This window comes from Lolium rigidum, chromosome 6 (genome assembly GCF_022539505.1).
Source record: "Lolium rigidum isolate FL_2022 chromosome 6, APGP_CSIRO_Lrig_0.1, whole genome shotgun sequence".
NCBI lineage: Eukaryota > Viridiplantae > Streptophyta > Magnoliopsida > Poales > Poaceae > Lolium > Lolium rigidum.
The window spans coordinates 343,253,032-343,280,035 of NC_061513.1; the positions used below are offsets into that span (position 1 = coordinate 343,253,032).

The window sequence follows — 27,004 nt, forward strand, 5'->3', positions numbered from 1 at the left end:
TCGTAGAGGAAGGTGAGCAGGCAGTCGGCCTCGAGGTTGTAGTCGCGGGCGAATTGTCCACCCGGTGTGCATGTAAATCTTTCCCTACCCGTCGAACAAGACCTCGATAGGCCACCGACATAAGCCACATCTGGCCTCCCGCAGCTGCAACTCGGCCGGCTCGGCGCTGTCGATGAACTCGGCGAACTTTTCCGGCAGCTGCTTGATGCCGAGGGGGTCCTCGTCGATGCGGAGAATGAACTCGAAGCACCCCGCCTCTTGCGAGGATGGCGACGGCGCAGGCGACTGCGCGCGGCGGGGTGACCACGCCCGTGGCCTCGACCGCCTCGCTGGCCACGTTGACCAGCCATGAATTCCCTCGCGGGTTAGTGTGTGTGTGTGTGGGGGGGGGGGGGGGCTAGGTAAAGGTTGTGCGGCGGCTAGGGTTTGTGTGGAGAAAATGATGAGGCAGCCGAGTGTGTGCCCCTCTTTATATACGCCGGAGGCAGCCGAGGGGCGTGGCATGACATTAAATTATATCGGCAGAGGTGGGCGGTGACCGCTCAACAGGCGAAGCATCGCTATTAACATGGCGTAGCGCACTTGAGAAGACGTATCGGCATAGGTCACTGCCAGGCAGGCCTGCAGGAGAAGAGAGCGGTCATAAAGCGCGATCGTGCAGCGTCCGCACAGGCGCATGCAAATGCGTTTGGGTCTTCACGGATAGCTCGATCACTATGCGCTGGACCTGATCCCTGCTGAGCGAGTAACCGCTAGCCCACCATCCATCGCATTAAGCTTATATGGTTTATTTGTTTTTGGAGGTGACTTTGCTCTGCGTCGGTAGTTCAGTCCAACGAGACATTTTTCACTTCGGCAAGGTACAGTTTAAATGAAGGCTGTTCTACTGTGCCAGACGCGGGTAACGGGGTAAAAGCATGGTATTTTTCACAGTGGTAGATGCTCCAGGCATTAACTACAGAGGCCTTATTCAGTCCTCTTTTTTATGAAAGTGGCAAGTTACTTTCCGAGTCCTGCAGAATTATCAGACAAAGCAGAAACAATCTACTCTTTCTGACCAATCATCAAAGTAAGAGGCCAAGACCTGCTACTGCATGGAGTCCATTTGTTCGATCAACAAAATACTGTACACCATAATTCAGAACTCAGGGAGTTTCAGCGGTCCATATTACACATCCACAGCGTGAGCTGTCTGACCTACTGTTACTGTACAAGCAAAAAGTGGAGCATAACTAGGAGATCTACAGGGCCAAGCCAACAGCATCATCCCTAACCCTATCTGACCATGATGCTAGACTGGTAGTACTATTTTGAGTACGTTATTAAATGGAAAAGAAGCATCTTTTCCACACAAAAGAGGAACAGAAGAATAAGAACACCTGACGAGCATCTTCAGACAGAAAATCAGCTACAAATATGGCAAGAATGGGGCCAAGGTGCTCATCTCCTAGGCCGAACTGTCAATCTCCCTGCTCCAATGGACGTCGCTGTCGACGATGAGGAAGATGAAATGGCGACCTGTTAAACTCCTCCTTATCCTCGTCGAATGCCTTCAAAAGCAAGCCCTGTAGATCATGAAACCTCCTCTTCTTGTCGGTGGATGTGGATGTATCTCTTCCGAGGGCAGCCAGCTCAGCTTCATCATGCATGATCTTGACCAGCACATTCGAACAGCGTGGGAAGAAGCGCTAACCAAGTTCAACTGGTATAAACATTCAGATTGCAGTTAGCCAAGAGCCATAAGCTTGGTAAAATTGTCATTTCATAATTGAATCATGAAAAAGTTCGGGCACAACTATGTCACACAAGAATGACTAATGTCAAGTGAACCTATTTGGTCTAAAGATCAGTTTTTAGTCTTCAGTTGATGGAGCGGTGAGATATGACCGTTGAGGCTCAGACTGGCGACACGGGTGGCGATCTCGCCACCCAAACGCCGGCAAGGGTCCTGACGGCCGGCGAAGGTGCATACTCGGCGGAATGGCTCAGCGGGAGCCGTTTCTGGACGTTGCAATCTTCGGACGATGAAGACGACGGGGAAGAGGAGAAGGAGGGAGATGGCATATCAGATGCTGGAGACGTCTCGGTAAGGTATTTATGCCGTACTCCATCGCCGGCGAGGGACGCTGATCTCCTCGAGGGGTCGGCGGAGCTGATGAGGCGGCATATCAAGAGGATCAGAAGGTGCGACCGACAGCGGATGGAGGCCAGAGCGGCGATGATGTTCTCCTCCATGGAAGGTACGTGCTCGTCGCCCTCGCTGCCTTTGGGCATGCATCCAAGATCGGTGGCATCGAGGCGTTGGTCGCCGGCGTCCGATACGAAAGCTCCTGATCCGAGAATTTCGGGGGTTTCAAAAAACAAGGCTGTGGGCTTTGTCAGATCGCGGGCTTGTGCTGATAGCATTTTCATTGACTCTGGCCCAAATCGGATGCGACAGACAGCTGTGCGTGCCGTGCGATCAGATGCTGATCGGGGTCCCAAACCTGTTACACAATCGGTGGCGTTGCTGCGGGGCACGCGTTCCGAAAGCTTCTAGGGTTAACCTGGAAAAAGTGCACGTCTGTCGCTCCTGTCGTTAGGCGGCGGCGCTTCGAGGTCCAGATGAATGGCGATGGCGGCCGTGGAGGCTTCAATCCGGGACGCGGGGGATTCAATCCCGGACGTGGTGGCCATGGCGCTGGCCGTGGTGGCTATGGAAACGGGAGAGGCAATTTCGCTCTGCGAGGACGCCACTTTCAGGGTGCTGCCCGGGCGGTGCTACCTATGGGCCTGGTCGTGGATTCCAAGGTAATGGCGGTGCTGGTTTCGGGGGTGGCCGGAATTTCGTTCATGGTGAGTCTAGCAGCTCGGCAGGTGCGGGATCTGGACAGTTTGATACAAATTGGGGAAACAACAATGCAAATTTTCCGAGGCAGGGAAACTATAACAGTAACAACAATCGGTTTTCTTATGCTGGGAACCAACAGAGGTGGAACATGGGATGTGGTGGTGCCTATGTGAATCGGTCTCATATGCAGGGGACGGAGGGGGCTCCACAGAGCAGCATCGATGCCGACGTCTTGTAGCAGACGGTGCAGGCCGTCGTTGCGGCAGTGATGGCAGCGACCAAAGCTCCTGCGGTGTCACCGACCCAGGTGCCTCCTGCGGTGCCACCGGCTCAGGTACCTCCTGTGGTGCCGGTTACTGACGGTACTATTGCAGCAGGGCAGCAAGTGGAGTTGCCGGTTGTGGCACCTACTTCCTCGGTAACACAGGAGATACCGGTGGCTCAAGGGGCTGGTGAACTTGGTAAAGATGTGGACATTCAGGGTCCTTCTAAGAAGAAGGAGGATAAAGCGGGATGTTTCCAATACAAAAAACCTGGTCACTACATCGACGATTGTCCTACACCTTTCTGTGATATTTGTGAGTCTATTCATCATGTTACTTCTGCTTGTCACCTTTTGAATGCTCCAGAATCAACTGCTATTATTCATGGATATGCAAATGAGGCACTCATGTTCTTTGAGCTTACATGTGGTGCTTTTAAGGCTAAGACTGAAAATCCTAAGTTGGCCAAGGTGATGGTGATGTGTTGACTATACCAGAAATCATTGAACAACTCAAGAAGATTGTACCATCTGAGAAGTTCAACTGGGAGGTATTTCATTTGAAAGATAATATATTCAGAGTTAAACTCCCTAGTAAGCAGGAGGTGCAGAGATTGAAGAATTTTGGTACCTATATCTGCACTGATAGAGAATCTTGTTTGACTTTTGATCTATGGTCATCTTTGGAGGAGCCTCTACACATGTTACCAGAGGTCTGGGTTCATGTGTCTGGTTTGCCATCAGATATTAGATCAGACTACTTATCATTATGGGGAGTAGGAACTTTGTTTGGTAAGACTCTGGATGTTGATATGGCGTATACTCGAAATAATAAGGTGCTTAGGAACAAGATTGGTTGTCTTGATAGTAAACTTTTCCAGCAGATAGTGATGTTTTTATTAGAAGGGGTTTTTTAAGCTCCATTTTGAAGTGGAAGAAGTACATCAAACTCAAGAAGTAACTATGGTGGAGGTGAATAACGGAATGGATGGAAATGATGGTGCAAACCAAGGAGAAAAGAAAGATGGGAGTGGTCATGATATGGACATGGACAACAAAGGAACTGACATGGAGGCATCTTCCAACAATAGTGAGCAGAATGCTTCACATATGAATAATGGAGGTGATACAATGCAAGAGAAACTTGGTAATTTGGATGTTATTCAGACTAGGTGAATGCCCGTGCGTTGCTACGGATGTATAAATTTGTTGAAATCTATTAAACATCATATTATGTAATAAATGCATTGTGCTTTCACTTCACGCCTCCTTTTCCCCCCTATCTTGCAAGAAGATAGCATGTTGTCTTCCTGCTCTACCCAACTTCACCTGACTTCACCATCACATGTCCCCCTCGAACAATATTCAAATAGTTATATGTGAAAATTTTACCATTCAACACATTTAAATTTATAAAGAAGAAAAGGTGGTATGAAATCATCAAGATCCTTAATCTCTTGCAATGGATTGTAGGATTATATTTTTTTTGTAAATGTAAATTCAATATCAGTGAATTGTTTTTCATCAATTTATGTTACCAAATACCGCTGTTAACATATTATTATTACACATGTTAGCATACCACTTTAATTTATCATACCAAGGACCAGAAATTACGTTTTAAAAGATAATATTTTGGTGAAAAAATGACAAATTGTGAATTATGAAATGACGGCTTCAGAATGCATTTCGTAAAGGAAGATCATATCACAGCTCATGAAGGCTTATCGCAAGACTACTCCATCCATTTTTTTTATCACAACTTGGGAACAACAATGTTCACAACGAAGAAATTACCTTGAGCCCTTGAGAAGATCCCACACTGCTTCAAGAGCATCGACAATACATCTTCATGCAGATGTTATTTTCCAACATGAACACTTTAGACACCATGGCATAAGATGATGTGCAAGCAGGTAATCACAGCTAGCCTCCCTCAACTACCAGTGCATCAAAACATATATTTCCATCATGTTCATCAAGTAAGAAACACACATGCTTCTAGTATCCAAGTAAAACATCACACGACGCCTATTTCACGCACAATGAAGGGTAACAAGTCTGCATGTAGTAAATATGAGACTCTATTTCATCATCTTTGATGCAAGGAGTTTGTACAAGTGTTGAGTTAGTGGCAGCATGATTGACAAAACGATGACAGTTAGGAGACACTCGTAATGTTGTCCGCGAGAAATGCTATCTTCTCATGGAACTGAGAGGAAATATATAAATTATCTAATTGCATACGATATTTTTAAATAAATGCTTCATACATGAATTAAGCCCGTGTTGACATGTAGCATACTAAAAATATTACAATGAGCAATCCAGATTTGGTTACCAACCCTGCTCCGGAAGATCATAAATTTGTATATAGCATCAAGCCAAAAATCACCAGGTGAGATAATTTAACCCACTATGACCAGAATAACCACTTGAATAGCCAATATAGAAGATTTTTCTTTAGGGAAACATCCATCTATCTACAGATATAATGGCAACCATAGTAAAACATTGTTATCTTACCGTTGGCCTATTTAGGCATCTTCCGATATAAATAGCAAAGTCATGTATTCTGGTCATTGCAAACCAGAAAAGGTACCTACAAAGTGTTATTTGTCATCAGCTTTTACTTAAATTTGTGGCAATAGACCTTTAAATCTTGATTTCTGCTTCTAAGTTTTGATCTGTAGTTGGTCACTGGCTATACAAAATGGTTTGTGTGAAACGAAGAATTCGGTCACGAACTCACAATGATAGCAGCCAAAAACCAAAAAAATAGTTTCGCAGGCTTTAAATGAACACTGATGAATAACATATTGAACAAACCTTGAGACAGTATAGGTGACCGAGGAAGCTCCCCATGTTGTACAGTCCATAATCTTTCCTTCCATCGTCTGTTGTTGCTATCAACCGACATCATTTGCTGGTAAGAAGCACCTACATACATTGACAATCTATCCCATGCGACACCGACACAATTGTTTTTCCGAACCACAACACCAAAGGGATGCACGAGTGCCTGATCTAGATACTCAGGTAGGTGATTGTGCACCCGGCCAGGCTCTTAGTCACACACAACAACAAAAATTGGTATTATTATCATCATTTAACATCATTGTGTAACAATACATTCGGCTGTATTTATACCTGAACAAACATAAAAGAAACTCATGTAGTTTCTCATCCGAATTGGGAGCTGAAGAGAGAGAGTGAGAGAGAGATAATTGGAGAACAAAAAATCTAAATATGATGTACACATACAACCAGAAAATCTTTTCTCACTCATCTGCCGATTGTTGCCCTTTACATCATCCACTGATGCGTACTAAAGAAATCGACGCCATCGCTAGATCAATGCTCTTGAATTGTTCGTGTGATATTGCTGCACATTGCATCACTGCAGATTTGAATAATATGTAGCAGCATCTCCAAGTAAGAATAGAGCTTGCAAGTACCACATGCAAGTACAAGTTCTAGTAAGTAAATTAGCTCTTAAGCCTCTAAAGATAAAGATGACAAAATTATAGTATATTCTCTTTATTACCAAGTGATTAGTAAAGGACAAAGTATATGGTGTAGCGCAGGGTAACTTGCATGTACGCAAGTAGAAGAGAAAAACTCCTCCAAAATATACATTTTCTCTGTAAGGAAGGCACATCAACAAGTTTGTCCAAGAATACAAGAATAAGTAGAGTCATAGAGATAATAAAAGGTATAAAGAAACTCACAAGGTTTTGAAGTTCAGAATTTGGGACAAGCTTAGATTGGTTAACCTTATGATCCATATCGTCAATGGTATTTTTTCCAGGTAATAGTTCAAACATATGACAGACATGGCACATAAAATTTCAAAGAGGAAACGAACATGGTGAGAGATAAATAGGAGAGTAACTCATTCTTTGCTCACTATTTACTAATTGTTCTCCATCAACAATGCCTTATAGGCCCTGGAAAATGGAGAAAGGAGATGAGGAATACCGAGAGACACATTGATCCCAACTGCTTGCCCGTTGACCTATTGACATGTTGCCGGCCGGACGAAACAGCAGCACTGCCACGTTACAGGCAGAACTGCTACCTTAGGTTGCGCCCCTAGGAGATGAACCTGCAGTAGAAGAACATAGTAGCTGTCATGACCAGAACATGCACGAATTAGAAGAAGAAAATCGTGCACGTCAACACCATCAGATAGCACTCGAGCGAGAGAAGTAACTTCTGTGAAGTAAGGCGGCTGCGGGGATGGGCAAAAGGGTGTGGCAGCACTGAGCTCCAACGTGAAGAAATCCTCAGTCCGCCTCTCGCCAGGGAGAGGAAACCATGGCGTTCAAGAGGTGAGGCCACGAGGGGAGGAAGACTACATGAGAGGAAGGGCCGAGATCTGCACGAGCTGAGGTAAGTGGGAGGCATGCGGGATCTGGAAAAAAGGAGAGACGGACATGGCTGTACGGGATTAGAACGGTGTAAGGAAACAAATCACATTTTTTGTATGGAAACATATCTGATTTTGGCAAGTCAGATTTGAATTGATACCGTCTTTAACAAGAGAACGGAGGGGTGTCTAATGCTAAAAGCGATCGAACGGATTGGGTGTGAGCGGAGACGTTGAGTAAGATTGAACGGCTCGGATGCTCCCAATCTCCTTCACTAAACGCGTTGTATGACGTACGACCAACTGCAATATAATAGTAAAGATTGGCTCAATGCATGTAAATCTTTCTCCTCCGGGTATTTCTTCTTGTGCAAAAAATTTGAACCAAAAAGAGCTATTTTATAAGGCTTTATCTAATGTTGATGTTGTGGCACTAAATGACAACACTGGTACGGTTTCTGATGCAGATCTGCAGGCCAGGGGATCTCCCTCGGGATCCCACCTGGTCGGTCCTCGGGGCGTGGAGCCGCTGACTGCCGTTGGGCAGTTGGTGGCAGGGCGATAACCCAGTGCACCTGCTGCCAATGGAGTGAGCCGACAGCGGCTGCAGTGGCAGTCGTAGTCAGCTGCGCATGCAGCCAATGGGGAGGGCCGACAGCAGCAGCAACTGCACACACTGCCAACTGCGCCAGTTGCGTCCGCTGCATGCGTCGTCAGCGATGCGGAGGAGGTCGACCAGCTGGGCGTGGCCACGTGCAGCGAGGCACAGTGCGGGGGATTTTCTGCGGATCTGGACGGCCGGCAAAGGGAGTGTGGTCTCCCTGAGCCACAGATAATCCGAAGCACTGGCGCCGGCGGGACTGTGCAGGGCATCTCTTGACATGGTACTGATGAGCTAATGATGGACACGGTTTCTGGGGTAGCTAATGATTGGATGAATGGATCAAGTGTGAAGGATGGCGCTGTGGGCAATGGTAAGTCCGCGGTTAATATTAATAATTCGAATTTTCATGATTTTGAAATGGGGAGTATGCAGATGGGTGTTTCTTTATGTAATTCCAGTCCCTTACATAATGGAGGTATTTCTGATGGTGCAGGTTTTGGTTTTAAACACACATTGGTTAGTTTGATGGAACCAACTAATGGAGGTACTACAGATAGGACAGTTGCAAGGGGGGAAACTAATAACATTGGTCTTCAGGATTCGGTGGGGATTGCCTCATCTACAATGACTAATGGTAAGACTCAAATACCTTTTTGGACTTCACCATGTATTGCAAAACCATCTGTTTCTTTATCCCTAATATATTGTTCTTCGCAAAATGTGTCAGTTCAACCTACCATGGAGGAGGTTATTGCTTTTGGGGGAATTCCTAAAGTTTCAGTGGGTGTGAGGTCTAGCTCTAGGCTAGGATGCCAGCCTAATATGGATATGCCTCAGATGGAGAAGGCAATGATCAATGCACAGTTGAGGGCTAGCCCTTCCAGTGCAGGTAAGTCCTTAATTCCTAAATACTCTATTGTTAATATACATGATTCTGAGATTATTCTTAAGGCCGAGCGTTTGGGAATATCTTTAGGACAGTACAAAGGGGAGGTAGTAGAATCTATTAAAGCGGTAAAGTTGGTAGAAGAGGAACGAACCTTAACAATATTGCAAAAGAATGTAGATGAGAATGTGAATTTAGATGAAGGGCTTTCAGCTCTTGTGATGTCGAAAGTTTCTACTTTGTGTGAGGATTTGATTGAGGATGATGGCATCCCAATCGAATTAGATGATCAGTTGGATCATTTACAACCGGCAATTAAAGAAAAGAAAACTCGTGTCAGGAAAACTTATGACACTAATAATATTCGTAAAAGTACGAGGAGAAGAATTAGAAAACAATTTTCTTAATGCAGAATCTTAAAGGTATAAATTGGAATCCTGGTGGTTTTGGGGATACAACTAAGCATTTGTTTGTGAAAGAGGCAATTAGGAAGCATAAATTAGATTTTGTAGCCTTATTGGACACTGGAAGATCTAATTTCTCTATTCCTTTTTTGAATCAACTTGTTGCGGGGTTTAATTACTCTTGGTTCTGTTTTCCGCCACATGGTCGATCTGGAGGTATTTTAGTTAGGATTAATTCAGATACTCTTGAGGTGTTAAAAGTAAGCACTGGAGACTTTTGTGTAAAGCTCCATATCAAGTGTAAAAGAGATGGTTTTGAATGGATTCTTGTGCCTATCTACGGGGCTGCCCAAGATGCACATAAAGCTGAATTTTAAGCGGAATTAGTGAGGACATGTGAGAATGAAACATTGCCTATGTTGGTAGGTGGTGATTTCAATATTATACAAAAACATGAAGAAAAAAAACAATGATAACTTCAGAGCCCGTTGGCCTTTTGTTTTTAATGCTATTATTGAGCATTTGAACTTGCGTGAGATTGCTCTATCGGGGAGACAGTTTACGTGGGCGAGTCGCCAAGACGATCCGCTTATGAGAAGTTAGATAGAGTTCTAGCTTCCATCTCCTAGGAACAGAAATTTCCTTTAGTCACTGTTCGTGCATTGACAAGGGCAGATTCTGATCATACACCGATTCTTATCGATTCAGGAGTGAAAGCACATTTGGGTAACAAGCCAAAATTCTCCTTTGAGTTGCATTGGTTGCGACAAGAAGGTTTTTTTTTCAGATGATTGAGAAAGAGTGGAATTCGGTTTTGGTGGGTTTGAATCCGATGGATGTTTGGTTAAATAAGCTAAGACACATAAGAAAATTCCTTAAAGGGTGGGCAAAAAATTAAAGTGGGAAGTACAAAAAGGAGAAGGAGAGATTGCTGGGTATTATTGATCTTTTAGATGTGAAAGCGGAAACAATTAATTTGACGTTGTCAGAGAGGGAAGTCCTTAAAAATGCAAATGAAAGTCTAAATAAGTTAAGAAGAGAAGAGGAGTCTAAATGGGCTCAAAGAGCGAAAATTAAACATATTCAAGAAGTGGGGAATAATACGAGATACTTCCATTTGATTGCAAATGGGAATCATCAAAAAAAGAAAAAAATTCAGCTAGAGCAACAAGAAGGAACTATTGTTGGTGAAGATAATCTGAAGGTCTATATTACTGAGTTTTATAAGAAATTATTCGGGGCACCGGTGTCGAATAATATCGCTCTGGTGGAAGTGGAGGTGCAAGACATTACTCAGATTTCAGAGTTTGAGAATGAGATCTTGACAACTTCTTTTTCTGAGGAAGAGGTTTATGAAGCGATTTCTCAGATGGAACATAATAAAGCTCCTGGGCCTGATGGATTCCCGGCTGAGTTCTATCAAAGAATTTGGGTGGTAATAAAGAATGACTTGATGGTGCTTTTTAATCAGTTCAGTAGTGGGGAATTGCCTCTGTACAAACTAAATTTTGGCGTCATCACGTTACTACCCAAGAAAGAGGATGCAGTTAAAATACAACAATATAGACCAATTTGCTTGCTTAATGTGTGTTTTAAGATATTCACTAAAGCGGGAACAAATCGTATAACGGGGATTTCCCCAAGAGTTATAAAACCTACACAATCAGCCTTTATGCTGGGGAGAAATATATTAAAAGGGGTGGTCATTCTTCATGAAACCATTCATGAGTTGCATTCTAATAAACTAGATGGAGTTCTATTTAAGATTGATTTTGAGAAGGCTTACGATAAAGTGAAATGGCCGTTTTTACAGCAAACTTTGAGAATGAAGGGATTTGCTCCAGAGTGGTGTAGGATAGTACAACAATTTGTTCAAGGGGGAGTGTCAGAGTAAAGGTTAATGATGATATTGGTCATTATTTCCAGAAAAAATAGGTTTGAGACAAGGAGATCCGTTGTCTCCAATGCTTTTTAATATTGTAGTGGATATGCTTGCCATTATAATTGAACGAGCCAAAAATGATGGTCAAGTAGGAGAGCTAATTCCTCATCTTGTTGAGGGGGGATCTCCATATTACAGTATGCGGACGACACAATTTTATTTTGGAGCATGACTTGGCGAAAGCGGTAAATATGAAATTAATATTAGTATATTCGAACAACTCTCAGGGTTAAAAATTAATTTCCACAAAAGTTAGTTGTTTATATTGGGAGGGCAAAGGAGGAGGTGGACAAGTATAAGCAGATCTTTGGATGTGAATCTGGTTCCTTACCCTTTAGATACTTAGGTATTCCCATCCACTACAGGAAACTTAGAAATTCCGATTGGTATCTAGTGGAGACCCTGTTTGAGAGTAAATTGGGATGATGGGAAGGCAAATTACTATCTTATGGGGATAGACTTTTCCTTATCAATTCAGTTTTAACAAGTTTACCTATGTTTATGTTGTGTTTTCTGGAGATACCTGTTGGGGTACGTAAGGAAAATATTGGATTTCTATAGATCTAGATTCTTTTGGCAGTCCGATGAACATAAGAGAAAATATAGACTTACAAAATGGAATATTGTTTGCAGACCCAAAGATCAAGGGGGCTTGGGTATTGAGGTACTTGAACTCAAAAATAGATGTTTATTGAGTAACGAGGACGAGGTGTGGCAAGAATTGCTACATAATAAATATATAAGACAAAAGACCTTATCTGTGGTGATAGCTAAGCCTACAGCCTATCCCTTTTGGAAGGGATTGATGGGGGTTAAGGATGATTTCTTTAATTGAAGTTTTTTTAAAAAATTGGTAATGGAGCAAATACTCGTTTCTAGGAAGATACCTGGTTAGGAAAACGCCTACTAGCTCAGCAATATCCATCTTTGTATAACATTGTGCATCACAAAAATGTAACAGTAGCCGATGTGTTAGCTCAAACACCTCTGAATATCAGTTTCAGAAGGTTGTTGGTGGGAAACAAATGGACTTTGTGGTTACAGTTATGTCGAAAACTTATGAGAGTTAATCTTAATGAAGAGAATGATCGTTTTGTTTGGAGTCTGACAACAGATGGTGAGTTTACAGTAAAATCTATGTATGAGAATCTTATGAATGACCACACACCATTCTTGCGAAAAAAATTATGGAAAGTTAAAATATTCATGTGGTTCTTGAGTAATAAAGTTTTACTTACTAAAGATAATCTAGCTAAAAGACGGTGAAATGGGTGTACAAAATGTGTGTTTTGCGGGGAGCATGAGACTATTGAACATCTCTTCATAAGTTGTCATTTGGCTAAATTAGTTTGGCGTACGATTAATTTCACTTTTGATCTTTCACCTCCAACCAATATTACGAATATGTTTGGTAATTGGTTAACTGGAGTTGATAGACAATCTAAGGCTTTCATCCGTATTGAGGTATCTGCCTTATGTTGGTCTGTATGGAGGGTGAGGAATGATATTATTTTTAACAAAAAATAATCTTTTCACTTTTTGCAGGTTATCCATATAGTGTCACATTGGGTTCAGCTGTGGGCTCTGCTGTCACCGGAGGGACAGCGGGATGCTATGGCTACTGGTTGCACACGGCTTCAGATGGTCGCTCAGGATATCTTGTGCCAGGCTGGCTAGCGGCATAATACGAGGCTACGTTGATGTGTAGTCCTTTGCTACTCAGTTTCTTTCGCTGGTTGATTTTTGTATCAATTTTAGGCGATGCTTGATGTGTTCTAAACTTTGTACTCTTAAACTTTATTAATAAAAGGCCGTGTGCATCATCATGATGCAGAAGTCGGGGTTTTAATCCCTATTTTTTAAAAAATATCATGTATGGATTAGCTTTATTAAAGCAGAAAAGAGCGAAATGTCCATTATTCACATGTTAAGCCCAGAATTATACTCTTCCATTATTGATGTGCGTGTATTATGTAAATCTTTCAAGGCACTCAATAGTAGGCATATTTCGTGTGTGGCTCTTATGTTGGTTTCCGGTGTGGTTGGTACTTTGTATGGATGCTGCCGGTGTGGCTTTACTAATTTAAAGTCGGGCTCTTCTCGAGCCTATTGTCTAGAATTATACTCTTCCATTGATGTGCAGTATTATGTAAATCTTTCAAGGCACTCAATAGTAGGCATATTAAGAGGAGGGGGAATGAAATCTGGGATTTCAACTCCAGCTAAACCAGTTTTCATACTCAGATTGTTACAGCAGACAAGCTAAAAAAGTGGATATTATTAGATTGGAAATACAGATATATAAAAGCGCCGTCGTTATACAAAAGCAAGCTGTGCCTCACCTGTTTTTGGGAGGGCTCTGATGCGAGCTAAGTGTTCATCCTTCATTACGAAAGGAGTTTCATTTAGATCAACAGTTCCCCCTTGTATCTCAGGACGTGGATTTGCACCAGAAGCAAGGTTAAATTCCAAAGTACCATCCACTTGAGCAATGTCCATTGCTACTCTTGCCTCAATTGGAAGCATTATCCATGCCAAAGTAACTACATATCATGAAAATATTTGTGTGAAAACACAACTTCCAAGAGAATGAAAAAGTAACACATTGGCTAGTTGCCCATGGAGAACCTCAATCCAGAGGCAAAACACCAACAAGTGCAAACCATAGCAAACAGATAATTTTGAACAGTACACGATTTGTAGATCAATATTACCTAGGTGTTGAAGGTACAACAACCTTCCACGTTGGTGTTCACTAGCCATTGCAAGAGAAACCGATGCTTCTCCAAGTTGTGGATCCCTTCTTTCTGCTTGCTCCAGTATCTCAATGCATAGCCAGTCTTTAGGAGACGGTTTTCCTTCTTCAGTAATACCAAAGTGATTCCCATATTTTGTGAGTCTCTTAGAAATTTGAACTGCTTTTCTTCCATCAATTGTAAGATCAGAAGGCCGAGCACCATTTGTTAACAGAGACACAACAATTTTAGGATCTCTTCGCCTGGCAGCGATATGAAGAACGGTATAACCTCTTGGGTTCCTTAGATTAACATCTGCAAGTGCGATGTCCAGAAGTTCTGTTGTGATTTTTGAATCACAGTGTTCTACAGCATAGTGCAATGCAAATGCATCATCAAGATTAGTGTGCCCTTCCTTGAGCAGCATCCTAACAAGCTCCACATCATCAGAATCAAGAGCTCTGAGTATCCTTCTCACATGTTTGTTAGAAAAGCCGTTGTCTTCAGGTAATCCAAGACCTAGGCGTGAATCCATAATTTGTTTGATCACATATGGTGGCAACGCCTTCTCAAGAGTAATCATGTCGAGATTTGACCGAACTACCATGTCAAAGCATCTCTCACGCAGCTTGATGCAAGATTTCTTGCACATATTTGCAACAGATAAAATCATTGGAAGGTTATCCACTTCAACCTGATCAAGGACACTAAGTAGATGACACTGCATGGAAATATGTGGCTCAGTATTGGCTTCTTACGAGCATGTACAATGCAAGTGCTTATATAGATGCTTGGCAAAATAAATCGGGGTCCTATTTAACCATGTAGAATAGCATTGGTCCTTGTTTTAAAGGGTGGGTAGTCTATTACAAACCCATAACTGGGAGTTCGTTTGATCAGTGTGGGTACTAATTCACGGCCAATCCCTGAGAAAAGGTCACCACACATATACAGCATGGGAGCCCAATGTTCCCAATGTTTACAATCGAGTAAGAAAAAAGAAGGTAGGTAAGGGGAGCGGGAGCGAGAGACAGCGAAGGTAGGGTTCCCTCTGCGCCGCCGCCGCCAGGCGCCGCGCCGGCGTCGCCTTCCCCACCCACAGCCATGGACTCCACCGCATCCCATCCGCCGGGCTTTTCGCAGCGTTGGGTGCCGGAGGGGAGCCCGGAGTCGGTCTCGTCGAGGCGGGACGACCACGTGTCGGGGCTCGGGATCTCGTCGGCATCTTCGGGCGGGAGCGTCGCGCCGCGGCCGGAGTTGAGGGAGAAGGAGCAGGTTCTGCCGGACGGGAGGGCGCGCGTCCAAGACAGGCTGGTCTGGGAGGTGCCCAGGCCGTCGAAGGGCAAGCGCTAGACCAGGAGGATCGAGGAGAGGAACGAGGCAGGCGCCGCTGGCTGGGGCGCGCCGGCGACGGAGATGCGCGGTCTGTGCTTCCGCTGCTACCTGCCGGGGCACCGCAAGCGGGATTGCACCAACGCCGAGGTGTGCATGCGCTGTTGGCAGAGAGGCCACCCCGCCATGGAGTGTAAGAGGCCGAGAAGCCCGTCTGCTGAGGAGGAGCTGCGGCAGCTGGCGCTTGCCAAGCTTGCCCGCCGCAGGTCGCCGGAGAGAGTGCAGCCGGGCCGCCAGCTTGGTAGGGCCGCGAGGATTCCGTCTCCGCCCCTGCCACCGCCGCCCCCATGGGCGCAGTCTCCACCCCTACCCCCGACGCGCATGGTTTCGAAGCTTCCGCCCATGGAGGAGGGGCCGCAGCTTGCTGTCGTGCCTGAGTGGGTGCCGGCGCGTGAGGCTGGCCTGGAGGAGGCTGCGTTGGCGCCGCTGCTCTGTGTCGTCCGAAGGACTGCGGCCATGTGTGACCTGGAGCAGAGGCTCCAGCTCGCCATGGTTGCCACCGTGGGCGGGAGCAGGCCGGTGGTCTCCGGCGAGCAGGTTTTGGCGGCGTTGAGGTGGCGCGGAGTGCCGGAGGGAGCGGTCTCCGTGCACAGCTTTGCCCCGGAGGACTTCCTCGTTGTCTTCGGGTCGCGAGAGCTGCGCGACCACGTCGCTGCGATGCCGGCCGTTCTGGTCGCCGACGCGCCGTTGTCGTTCCGGCCGTGGAACCGCCAGGCGCAGGCGCAGATGGTTTCGATGCGGAGCAAGGTCTATCCGATGTTGGTGGGGCTGCCGCCGCACGCGTGGGACACGGCCGTCGTGGAGGATCTCCTCGGCAAGAGTTGCGCCGTCGATGCCATGGCGCCGGAGACGAAAGCTCGTAGCGATATGTCGCTCTTAAAGCTCACCGTCTGGACGTCGGATTTGGATGCTATCCCCGTCGCGTGGAAGCTGGCGGTGCCAGAGCCGGTGACCGCTGGAGGTGCGCGCGCGGTGCCGATCAGAACGGCGGCAGCGGTGGTCAGGTCTGGAGGTGCTGACGTTGAGGAGATCAAGACCCTACAGTATGATGTGCTCATACATCTGGTGCGTGTCGAAGAGGAGTTGGCCGTGGCGCCGGGGAGTGTTCTGGGAGCTCATGGCAGGGGACAAGGTTCGCGAGGTCCTGGCGGGCGTGAGGGAGATGGAGGAGAGGGTGACCGTGGCGGCGGGCCGCAGCGCACTGCGAGGATGTTCCCATGGCGTCGTGGCGTGCCTGATCAACGCCGTGGGCCTGGCGGAGCTTCCCTGCATGGGCTCACCCTAGGCTGCGCGGCGGTGGCGCCGACACCGGAGAAGAGGGTGTTGCTACCAGCCGTTGCCAGCCCCACGCCACTCACCGTTCAAACGGCGGGGGTGGGCTCCGGTCAAAAGTCCTGGCAGGCCAAAGTTGCCAGCGCGCCTGTTGCTGACGCTGGGAGTAAGGATGGTCCAGGAAAAGCTTCAAAGAAAGTAGAGGAGCCAGCGCGTCTGTTTCTGGAGTTTGAGTTGGGCGGGAAGAGCGTGGAGCGTGCCGACGCGTCTCCTGGCGGTCAAAAGCTGCACGGGACAACGATTTCGGAGAAGCAAACAGTGGAGCCAGGCGACGTGGCGTTGGATGGTTCGTGCGCGCCTGTAGTGGAGCCTTTGGTGTGAGCCGATGCTTCAGAATCTTTGCCTGGCACGGTGTTGACTGCCAAAACCCACCGGCGGGCAGCGGCCTTGTCAACACTGTAGAGCCGGGGGGAGCCTAGAGCTGCGGCTGGCTGAGACCCCTCCGAGCGACGGCCCGCAATGCTCTTCTGGTCACACGCGGCGTTGCGAAGTGCAAGGGCGTGCCACCTGACCTATACCTGGTCGGGAAGGTGATGAGATTGCCTCGCTTAGTTTCCTGCAGGGCATACATGTAAACGTTAAATACGAGCCTCGATCGGCTCTCGGGTTATCCCGTGAATCGGCTCAAAGAGCCGATCCACCCATGATCCGTACGGGGTGTACGAATACTTGGTGGTCCTGCTTGATCAAGATGAAGCTAATGAGATCTACGACGATTTAGGGTTTTCACCACATAATCGGATCATCCTACTCCAGGTTGGGCCGGATGGCCACGCACGGTGCTCGTAAGCCGATCCTAAACAAGGCCAAAAAACCAACATGAAGTTGATCCTAGGAACATCCCGTTTAGGACTTGCGAACGCCACCCTACGTGCCACAGGATCCTCCCCCTTTGTAAGGCCAAACTATTGCAGATATTAAACTAATCCTTGTAGAACAAGGAGCAATCGTAACGGACCAGATCTACTAAATAATGATCAAGCGGGGTGCCGCCCCCACACCTGAGATAGGCGTGAGGACGGCTAGATATGCAAGGGTTGCACTACGTAAGCATGCTTAAACGAAGAACAATGCTAACCCTAACACATCTAATGATAACTACGTTGCTCGCCATCAAAAGCGCTTCAAGACGAGCAACGCATGAACAACGTGGGGCTTGTGCTGCCTAGATCGCAAGATGCGATCTAGGCAGCATGTCGCTTACCCGATAGAAACCCTCGAGACGAAGGAGTTGGCGATGCGCCGAGATTGGTTTGTTTTTGGGGTTGAACGTGAGTTGTTGTTTATTCCATAAACCCTAGGTACATATTTATAGTCCAGGGGACTTTCTAATGTGGGCGTGCACCAAACCGTGCACGAGATAAAATCTAACTTCTAAACCGGTATACAATCTATTATATTAAGATACACGGGCTAACTAGCCCAAATTCTCCGTGCCAGAGCCGCTTCATACTTCTTCCATATGTAATCTCCCAAGCCCATCTCGATCGCGGCCCACCTCCTGATTTAGCCAAAATCTGGTGATAACACATGCCCCCCTGGTTTTGGTAATGATAATTTCAAAACCACTCTGTTTTTCCTCGCAGGGGTCATGTCACAGCAGAGCGGAACCGTCGCAGCACGCCTTATCATGACGACTTGCCTTCCCAACTTCTCTGCACGATTTGACGGTTTTGGCACCATGTCCTCGAGAACTGCTCGGGAATTAAAACCCCCACCTCCTTTTATTTAGCCACAACGAACAGTTCTCTTCTTTACCCCTTCCGCAGTAGTGCTCCAAAAAAAAAAACCCTCCCCTGCAACCATGTCCTCTTCCTCTTCCTCTTCTTCTTCGTCGGATCCTTCCCACGTGTCTTCTCCCATCCGAGAGTCGACGCCCTCGTGGGGTACACAAGCGGCGTATGACATCCTTGCCCCGACGAAGTGGGACAAAGAGGACCATGACTCCTCCGTCCGGTCCGAGGATGACAAATCCCAAACCGATGGGGAGAGCGACCTCCGCTTCCTTGCCGACGAGGAAGTAGTGGAGGAAAGCGAAGACGACCGTCTCTCTTGGGCGGACTTCACCACCTCCGAGGAGGTGAAGGAAGAGGGAGAGGAGGAGGAGGATGAAGATAGCTCCTCCGACGAGCCGCCGGCCAAACGCCGCCACCTCTGGCCCGGGAACTTCAGCGACGTCGACAGTGACGACGACGCCGACGAAGAGGACGAAGACGACGAGGGTCCTATCGGCGGCCGCTGGGGCAGCGACGACGAGCCGGCGGGGAGTAGCACCGGCGGTGGCGACGACGGTGACGACGACGACGACGAGGGCAGCAGCGGCCCCTAGATAGGGTCTTAGCATAGGACTAGCAGTAGCAGACGGGGCAATGTATCCCCCTGGTCTTCTCTTTTGAGGGCAATCAGCTCTTCTCTCGTAAGAAATCTGGCTCATCAATGAAGAAATTCCCCAACTCGATTTTGCCGATTCCATTTATGATAATTTAGCCGATTGTCTTCCCTCCCGATTCTCGCCGATTGCTACACTAGACCATGCCCAACAAGCCGATGGCATCGCGCCGGCCTCCCACACTAGATTTTGAGATAGATCCATCTAGACCCAAACTCCTGAAATAATGTCGGGTCTCCTCTTCCTTATTCTCTCCGACTTCTCGCTCGTTCAGCTCCGACAGCCTTCCTCCTACAATAAACACCGTCTTTTGAACGAGCCGACACGAAGAGCGGGCCCACCTTGACAGAGTTGGTTAGACCTCGAGGGCGAGCTCCCCCCGAGCCTTAGCCACGGCGAGGGTAAAGGATGGATCATCACCATCGAGATTTCGGGGCGGGCCCAACCCTGTCCAAGAGAATTACCCCGCAGGGCCACCAGCCGATTACCTCCCTTCCGTTGAGGGTCCATACAGCCGATCCAGCAAGCTATGATAATTTTGCAACATAAACACCGTTCTTCAGGTAACTTGCGGTGCAGAGCTCGGCCGATCCCCACGAGATCGGCTCCCGGAGCGAGACCTTCAAAGTGAGCTGCCCCCGGGCCTTCAAGGTGAGAATAGCAGCGAGCTGATTACGTCAATCATCCTTGGTTTCTAACTCACAACGCCGTATCAACCGATTTAGAACAAAATCGGCTCCTTTAGAATGAGGGAATTTCAGGACGAGCCGCCCTCCCCCGAGCTTCTTTAGTCCAAACCTTGCGCCTTGCTGATCAGACGAGCTCATCATCTTCGGCAGGCTGAAGCAACTTCCGGTGAGAACGTTTTCGTGTTTCTGACGCTCTCCAAACTCTTGGAGGGAACTACCCCCCTCGCTCTTAAGTCGATGCTCGCTGCATCGGCTATGCCTGAAATTTTTCGAACGTTTTTTTTTTTATTTTTTTTTCCGGCCGACTTGTATATCGGCCCCCATGTTCCAATACCCATCAACAGAAGATGAAATGGTTCTGTTGCACACCCTCGTATTCTATATACCTGGGTGCCCCCCCGAGCCGATTCTGTCAAGAGAATTGATGGTATCGGCTCTGTTGGATAACATGTTGAACCCAGGCAGAATGGTGGGTGAGGATATTCCCGGCCGATTATCGGAATCGGCCTCCACGTTGTTTGCTCAGTGAAGGTCTCGTAATGCTCCTTCACAGATCCTTGGGGCCGATCACAAGGATCAGCCTCGCCGACTTGCACATTGCTTGGCTTACACTACATGGTCAGGCCAGTGGATAAAACTAGCTTAACCCTTCCCTTCGTCACATCGATGCGCTCGCGATCGTCCAATTTGATGCCTGAAAGGGGTTCTTGGCCTGCTGCTTCCCATGCGTTCATGCCGGCCGTTGAAACTTCGGCCGAGTCGTCGGCTTGGACGACCTCTACCTCATCCCCATCCCACCGTATTATGCATTGGTGCATCGTGGAGGGAATGCAGCGGTTGGCGTGGATCCAATCTCTTCCTAGCAAAACAGCATAATCTGCTCGTGCTATCAACGATAAAGAACGCCGTGGGGATGGTTTTTCTTCCTACGGTCGGATCCACATTCAGAACTCCTTGTGCTTCGGATGCTTGGCCGTTGAAGTCGCTCAATGTTACGTTGGTCTTGATTAGATCCGAACTCGAGCGTCCCGGCCGACGTAGCATAGAATACGGCATGATGTTAATCGCCGCTCCGGTGTCCACCGAGCATCCTGTTTACTGTGCCTCCCATCAATATACCCTCGTAAGTACAGGGCCTTCGGATGCCCGTAGCTCCTGTCTCGTGGCTTCTCAAAGATAACCGGCCGTGGGCCGCAGATCAAGTTGTGCCACGGAGGTCTCGTCTAACCCCGGGGCATTGAACTCCGAAGGGAGGATAAACACCATATTTGTGCCAGCCGATGTTTCATCATCGGCTTTTCTCTGTTCGGGGCGCCACTCTTTTCTTCGTGGCTGACCTTCCTCGTCCAAGGTTCGCAGGATTTTGGCGGCCAGATCGGGCCGTGCCCTCCTTAGCGTGCGCAGATATAATCTTTCAGTTTCTTTCAACCCTTGCTGGACTCTTTGCTTCTGGGAATGGCTGAGCCCATCAGGGTACCATCTGGACTGACGATATTTGTATTCTTCACTATCGTCCTCTAGCTCCTCGAGATCTTCCATCTGAGGGGACTCGGCACGCTTGTCCTGACGCGGGAAAGGCCCTAGCCGGCTGAACGCAGACACGTTAGCGGCACCCTTCTTTCTTTGCTTGCATTCCGGGCAGTCCTCGATTGTTGGCAATCGGCTCATCCCTGAGTCCCAGCAATGTTTGAAGAACGGGCATTCCCAGTGCTTATCCATGTCACTCCGTCCCCTTGGCCTCCCTTCGGCGCAACGACCGTACCCGTTGTTGCTTCTACCATGTTGGCGGTACCTTCCGACCTCGGCATCGAACCGGACATTCCCCTCCTCGTCGGCGCCGTAGCGCCGACGTCGGTCTTGGTGTTGCTCGTATTTGCCGAGAGGGTGCTTAGAGTGTGGGCGTTGATACCGCATGCTTCTTATTCCCTCCCTTGCCGGGTACCGCATGTCCTCACCTCGGGGTTGGCCGCGCGGATCGGCCCCTTCTTCATCCTTGCCACGGGAGTGGCCGCTTCTGTTTCCTCTTTGCCGTGGTAGCTTGCAGCTCTTGCCACATTGACACCAAAGGAACACTTTGGCCGATTTATGGGGTGGCTGAGATCCACCGTGTCGACACCGGGCCCCGGGCGTGGGTTCGTACCAAGCCCGATATCACGCGGCCGGGTCTTCTCAGCGGAGCCGATGAGTTCGGCTCCAAGGGTTGCCTTGATCCCGTCATGTTCCCTTCTGAGCTCCTTGGGTAGATCCCCATGCTTCAGAGACTTGGTGCGCTCCTTCAACGGGGTGGAGAGATCTCTCTCCTCAAGCGCGCCTTCGGGCGTGGAGCCCCTCCCCCTGACGTCATGGGGGTGGGTTCGGTGGGAGGAGCCGAAGAGTGCGGCTTCGAGGATGGCTTTGATCTCGTCGCAGGTGACTGGCGTGCCGTCCGCCATCTCAGATGTAGATGGCGATGTGGTCGATGTAGACGATATGTCCCACCGGGCGTGCCAGAATGTGTTGACTGCCAAAACCCACCGGCGGGCAGCGGCCTTGTCAACACTGTAGAGCCGGGGGAGCCTAGAGCTGCGGCTGGCTGAGACCCCTCCGAGCGACGGCCCGCAATGCTCTTCTGGTCACACGCGGCGTTGCGAAGTGCAAGGGCGTGCCACCTGACCTATACCTGGTCGGGAAGGTGATGAGATTGCCTCGCTTAGTTTCCTGCAGGGCATACATGTAAACGTTAAATACGAGCCTCGATCGGCTCTCGAGTTATCCCGTGAATCGGCTCAAAGAGCCGATCCACCCATGATCCGTACGGGGTGTACGAATACTTGGTGGTCCTGCTTGATCAAGATGAAGCTAATGAGATCTACGACGATTTAGGGTTTTCACCACATAATCGGATCATCCTACTCCGAGGTTGGGCCGGATGGCCACGCACGGTGCTCGTAAGCCGATCCTAAACAAGGCCAAAAAACCAACATGAAGTTGATCCTAGGAACATCCCGTTTAGGACTTGCGAACGCCACCCTACGTGCCACAGGATCCTCCCCCCTTTGTAAGGCCAAACTATTGCGGATATTAAACTAATCCTTGTAGAACAAGGAGCAATCGTAACGGACCAGATCTACTAAATAATGATCAAGCGGGTGCCGCCCCCACACCTGAGATAGGCGTGAGGACGGCTAGATATGCAAGGGTTGCACTACGTAAGCATGCTTAAACGAAGAACAATGCTAACCCTAACACATCTAATGATAACTACGTTGCTCGCCATCAAAAGCGCTTCAGATACGAGCAACGCATGAACAACGTGGGGCTTGTGCTGCCTAGATCGCAAGATGCGATCTAGGCAGCATGTCGCTTACCTGATAGAAACCCTCGAGACGAAGGAGTTGGCGATGCGCCGAGATTGGTTTGTTTTTGGGGTTGAACGTGAGTTGTTGTTTATTCCATAAACCCTAGGTACATATTTATAGTCCAGGGGACTTTCTAATGTGGGCGTGCACCAAACCGTGCACGAGATAAAATCTAACTTCTAAACCGGTATACAATCTATTATATTAAGATACACGGGCTAACTAGCCCAAATTCTCCGTGCCAGGCCGCTTCATACTTCTTCCATATGTAATCTCCCAAGCCCATCTCGATCGCGGCCCACCTCCTGATTTAGCCAAAATCTGGTGATAACACACGGATCCTGATGAGGTAGGGTCAAGTGGGCCGGTGGCGGGAGACAACGTTGCAACGATGAATAGGAGTGCTGCCTCCCCGACAAGATCTCTTGGAGGGCCCGCCCTGAACTCCCCTGCTGCGGTGGGATCGGTGGCATGCATGAGGGATTCTCTACGGCCAGAGGGCTACATCTGCGTTTCTGTGTCCAGTCCTGTGCACCAGAGGGCTAAGATGCCGGACACATCTGAGGCTGGAGTGGTGGAGTCTTTTGGTGTTGATTCGATCGAGTCAAGTGAGGAGGGGGATCGTAGTGTTGAGTATACTGGGCCAAATAGCCAGATGCAGCTAGTCCCTCGTGACCTGGGCCACCAGTTGGAGAAGGCCTCGGAGTCTATACTGACAGCTCCTGAGGAGGAGCTTGTGGAGGGTCAGGGCACTCAGGCAGGTGTGCCATCGACAGCGGTTGAGCCGGGTCAGGGCGAGAGTGTGGAGTTGGCCCGTGTCAAGAGCTTGTGTGCGTCGATCCTCAAAACCCTAGCACCACCCTTGTTGAGCGAGTTCGAGAGGACCACCGGGCTTAGGGCGGACGCTGAGCCTTTCACGCCGAAGAGGGTGACGAGGAGATCGATGGCGGCTAAGATTGGCACGCAAGTCAAGATGGCTTCGGCGGAGGAGAGCACATTGCTCAAGGCGTTGGGGTTTTGCCCGGAGAACCTTGCAGTTAGCGATGAGGATCTGAGGCGCTTCAAGGAGTTCTTTGACTCGCCGATTAGGGAGGCTCACTTGAGAGTGCTTGCGGCCATCTTTGGCAAGGAGCTACCCACGAGCTTCGAGGGGGAGGTACACTGCATGAGGGCGCAGCCAGTGCAGTAGTTCGTCGAGGTTGGAGGAGGTTACCCAGAGGTTTTATGGATTGTATGTTCGAGATTCTGTGCTGGAACGTTCGTGGTCTGAACGATCCAGCCAAGCGAGATGCGGTGCGGGAGTTCGTAGCTAGTCTTAGAGTTAGCATAGTTTGCCTACAGGAGACCAAGCTAAATGTAATCGATGACTTTCTAGTAATGCAATGTTTGGGGCCACCGTTTGATGGTTATGTGTATGTGCCTGCAGTTGAGACGAGAGGAGGGATCCTTCTTGCTTGGAACAAGTCCTATGTGGACATTGAGAGCGCGAGTTTTGATTCCTATGCGATCACCGGGGAAGTCATTCCTAGAGATAATAATAGATGGTGGATCACCACTGTCTATGGCCCGCAAACGCATGACGATAAGCTGAGTTTTTTGCATGAGCTAGCGGAGAGGAGGAGCCTTTGCCCCGGGCCGTGGCTGCTGCTTGGTGATTTCAACATGATCTTGCATGCGGAGGAGAAAAACAATGATCGCCTAGATAGAGCCATGATGGCGAGATTTAGACAGTTCGTTCAGGAGCATGAAATCAAGGATCTCTACCTGCACGGTAGAAGATTCACTTGGAGCAACGAGAGAGAGGCGCCAACGCTCACGCGCATAGATCGAGCTATAGCTTCGGTGGACTGGGATCTTATGCACCCGGACGCTGTCTTGCAGGCTCTTTCCTCATCGGTTTCGGATCACGCCCCGATTCATCTCTCGTTGAGCGCGGCTTTTAAGCCAAAGAGAAGATTTAAATTTGAGGCCTTCTGGCTTAATCTTGAGGGGTTTGAGGAGGCTATAAAGGAGGCTTGGGTGTGCGACCCTAGCATAGTGGACCCTTTCAGACGGTTGGATGCCCTCTTCCATAACGCGGCGGAGTTTTTCCAAACTTGGAGTGAGAAGAAAGTTGGGAACATTAAGCTCAGGATGGCTATGGCAAACACTCTGATCATGAGGCTTGATGTGGCACAAGAGTCAAGAGCTTTATCGCAGGCGGAGGGTTGGCTTAGGAGAATGTTGAAGCATGTGGTGCTAGGGATGGCGTCCCTTGAGCGCACCATGGCTCGACAAAGGTCTAGAGTACGCTGGCTCCAAGAGGGCGACGCAAACACCAAGCTCTTCCATGTAGTAGCAAATGGAAGGAGGGCGAAAAACTTCATCGCCGCGGTTAGAGTTGGGGAGGAGTTGGTGACGGCGCAGGAGAGAAAGAATGATGTGTTCACTGAGGCATATGAGAACCTTCTTGGGAGCATCCAAAATAGAGAGCACACTATAAACTTGGAGGCCCTAAACATTCCAGTGGCGGACCTGGGAGAGTTGGATTCCATGTTCACTGAGGAGGAGGTCTGGAAGACGATACGTGAGATGCCAAGTGATAGGGCGCCAGGGCCGGATGGTTTTACTGGAGCTTTTTACCAGAGGGCTTGGCCAATCATAAAACATGACATCCTTGCCGGACTCATGAAACTTGGAGTGGGTGACGGGAGAGGCTTCGCCAGGCTAAATCGAGCTTTAATCACCTTGATACCTAAGAGGCCGGAGGCGTTGGAGATCAAAGACTATAGGCCCATTAGTCTTGTGCACAGTTTCGCAAAGCTCTTCTCAAAGATCATCGCGAATCGACTCCGCCCCAGATTGGGCGAGTTGGTGAGTATGAACCAGTCCGCGTTCATCAAGCACCGGAGTTTGCATGATAACTTTGTGCTCGTGAGACAAGTGGCCAGGAAGATCAACACGAGGAGACACACTGGGGTGCTCCTAAAGCTTGACATTGCGCGTGCTTTCGACTCCATTTCTTGGAGTTTCCTGTTTGACGTGCTAAGGAGAATGGGCTTTGGGGAGAGATACTTGAAGTGGGTAGCGCTGCTGCTATATACTTCCAACACAAAGGTGATGGTGAATGGAGTGTCGGGAGGCCGCATATACCATGGTAGAGGCTTGAGACAAGGAGACCCCACATCTCCCATGCTCTTTGTAGCGGCTATGGAGGCCCTGACCAAGATGGTAATTAAGGCGGTGGAGGAAGGTTTATTTGGAGAGTTGCACTACTAGGAAAAGGGCAATCAGTGGCGCACCACTTTTACCCATCAGTGGCGCACTAGTGGTGCGCCACTGTTATCACGCCACTGCTAACTTTTAGTAGTGGCGCACTAGAGGTGCGCCACTAGTAACCCATATATCAATGGCGCACCTGTTGATGCGCCACTACTAACGCGGTATAGTGCGCCACTATTTTAAACTGGTGTGCGCCACTACTACCATTGGGTCTCCACTACTATGCCAAGAGGTGCGCCACAAACATTCCCATAGGTGCGCCATTGATTGTTGATTAAAAATTAGAAAAGGCCACGTAGGCATCCATGGCAGGCGGTGGATCTGGATCTGAGCGTTTCTGGGTTGAATCAACACTGTATTTCTTTCTATTATAATTGAGAGTGATTGAAGGACCTAGATGAAAAGATACAATCAAAATTTCTGAACTTTGCAACTACAACCCTAAGAAAGAAGAAAAAACGCAATCCGATCCTCGATCTGGATCTGGTCTTCGATTTGGTCAATGCCCACGACGGGCTTATCCTCGAACTGATCCTCCGCCGGTGAGGATTCACGGACCAGGCAAGGG

General features: G+C 48.4%; 1 pseudogene; it reads right to left on the reverse strand.

The window, feature by feature from the left end:
• Positions 1-1,328: 1,328 nt before the first annotated feature.
• The window catches only part of LOC124664897, a 45,598-nt pseudogene continuing 19,922 nt past the window's right edge, over positions 1,329-27,004 (reverse strand).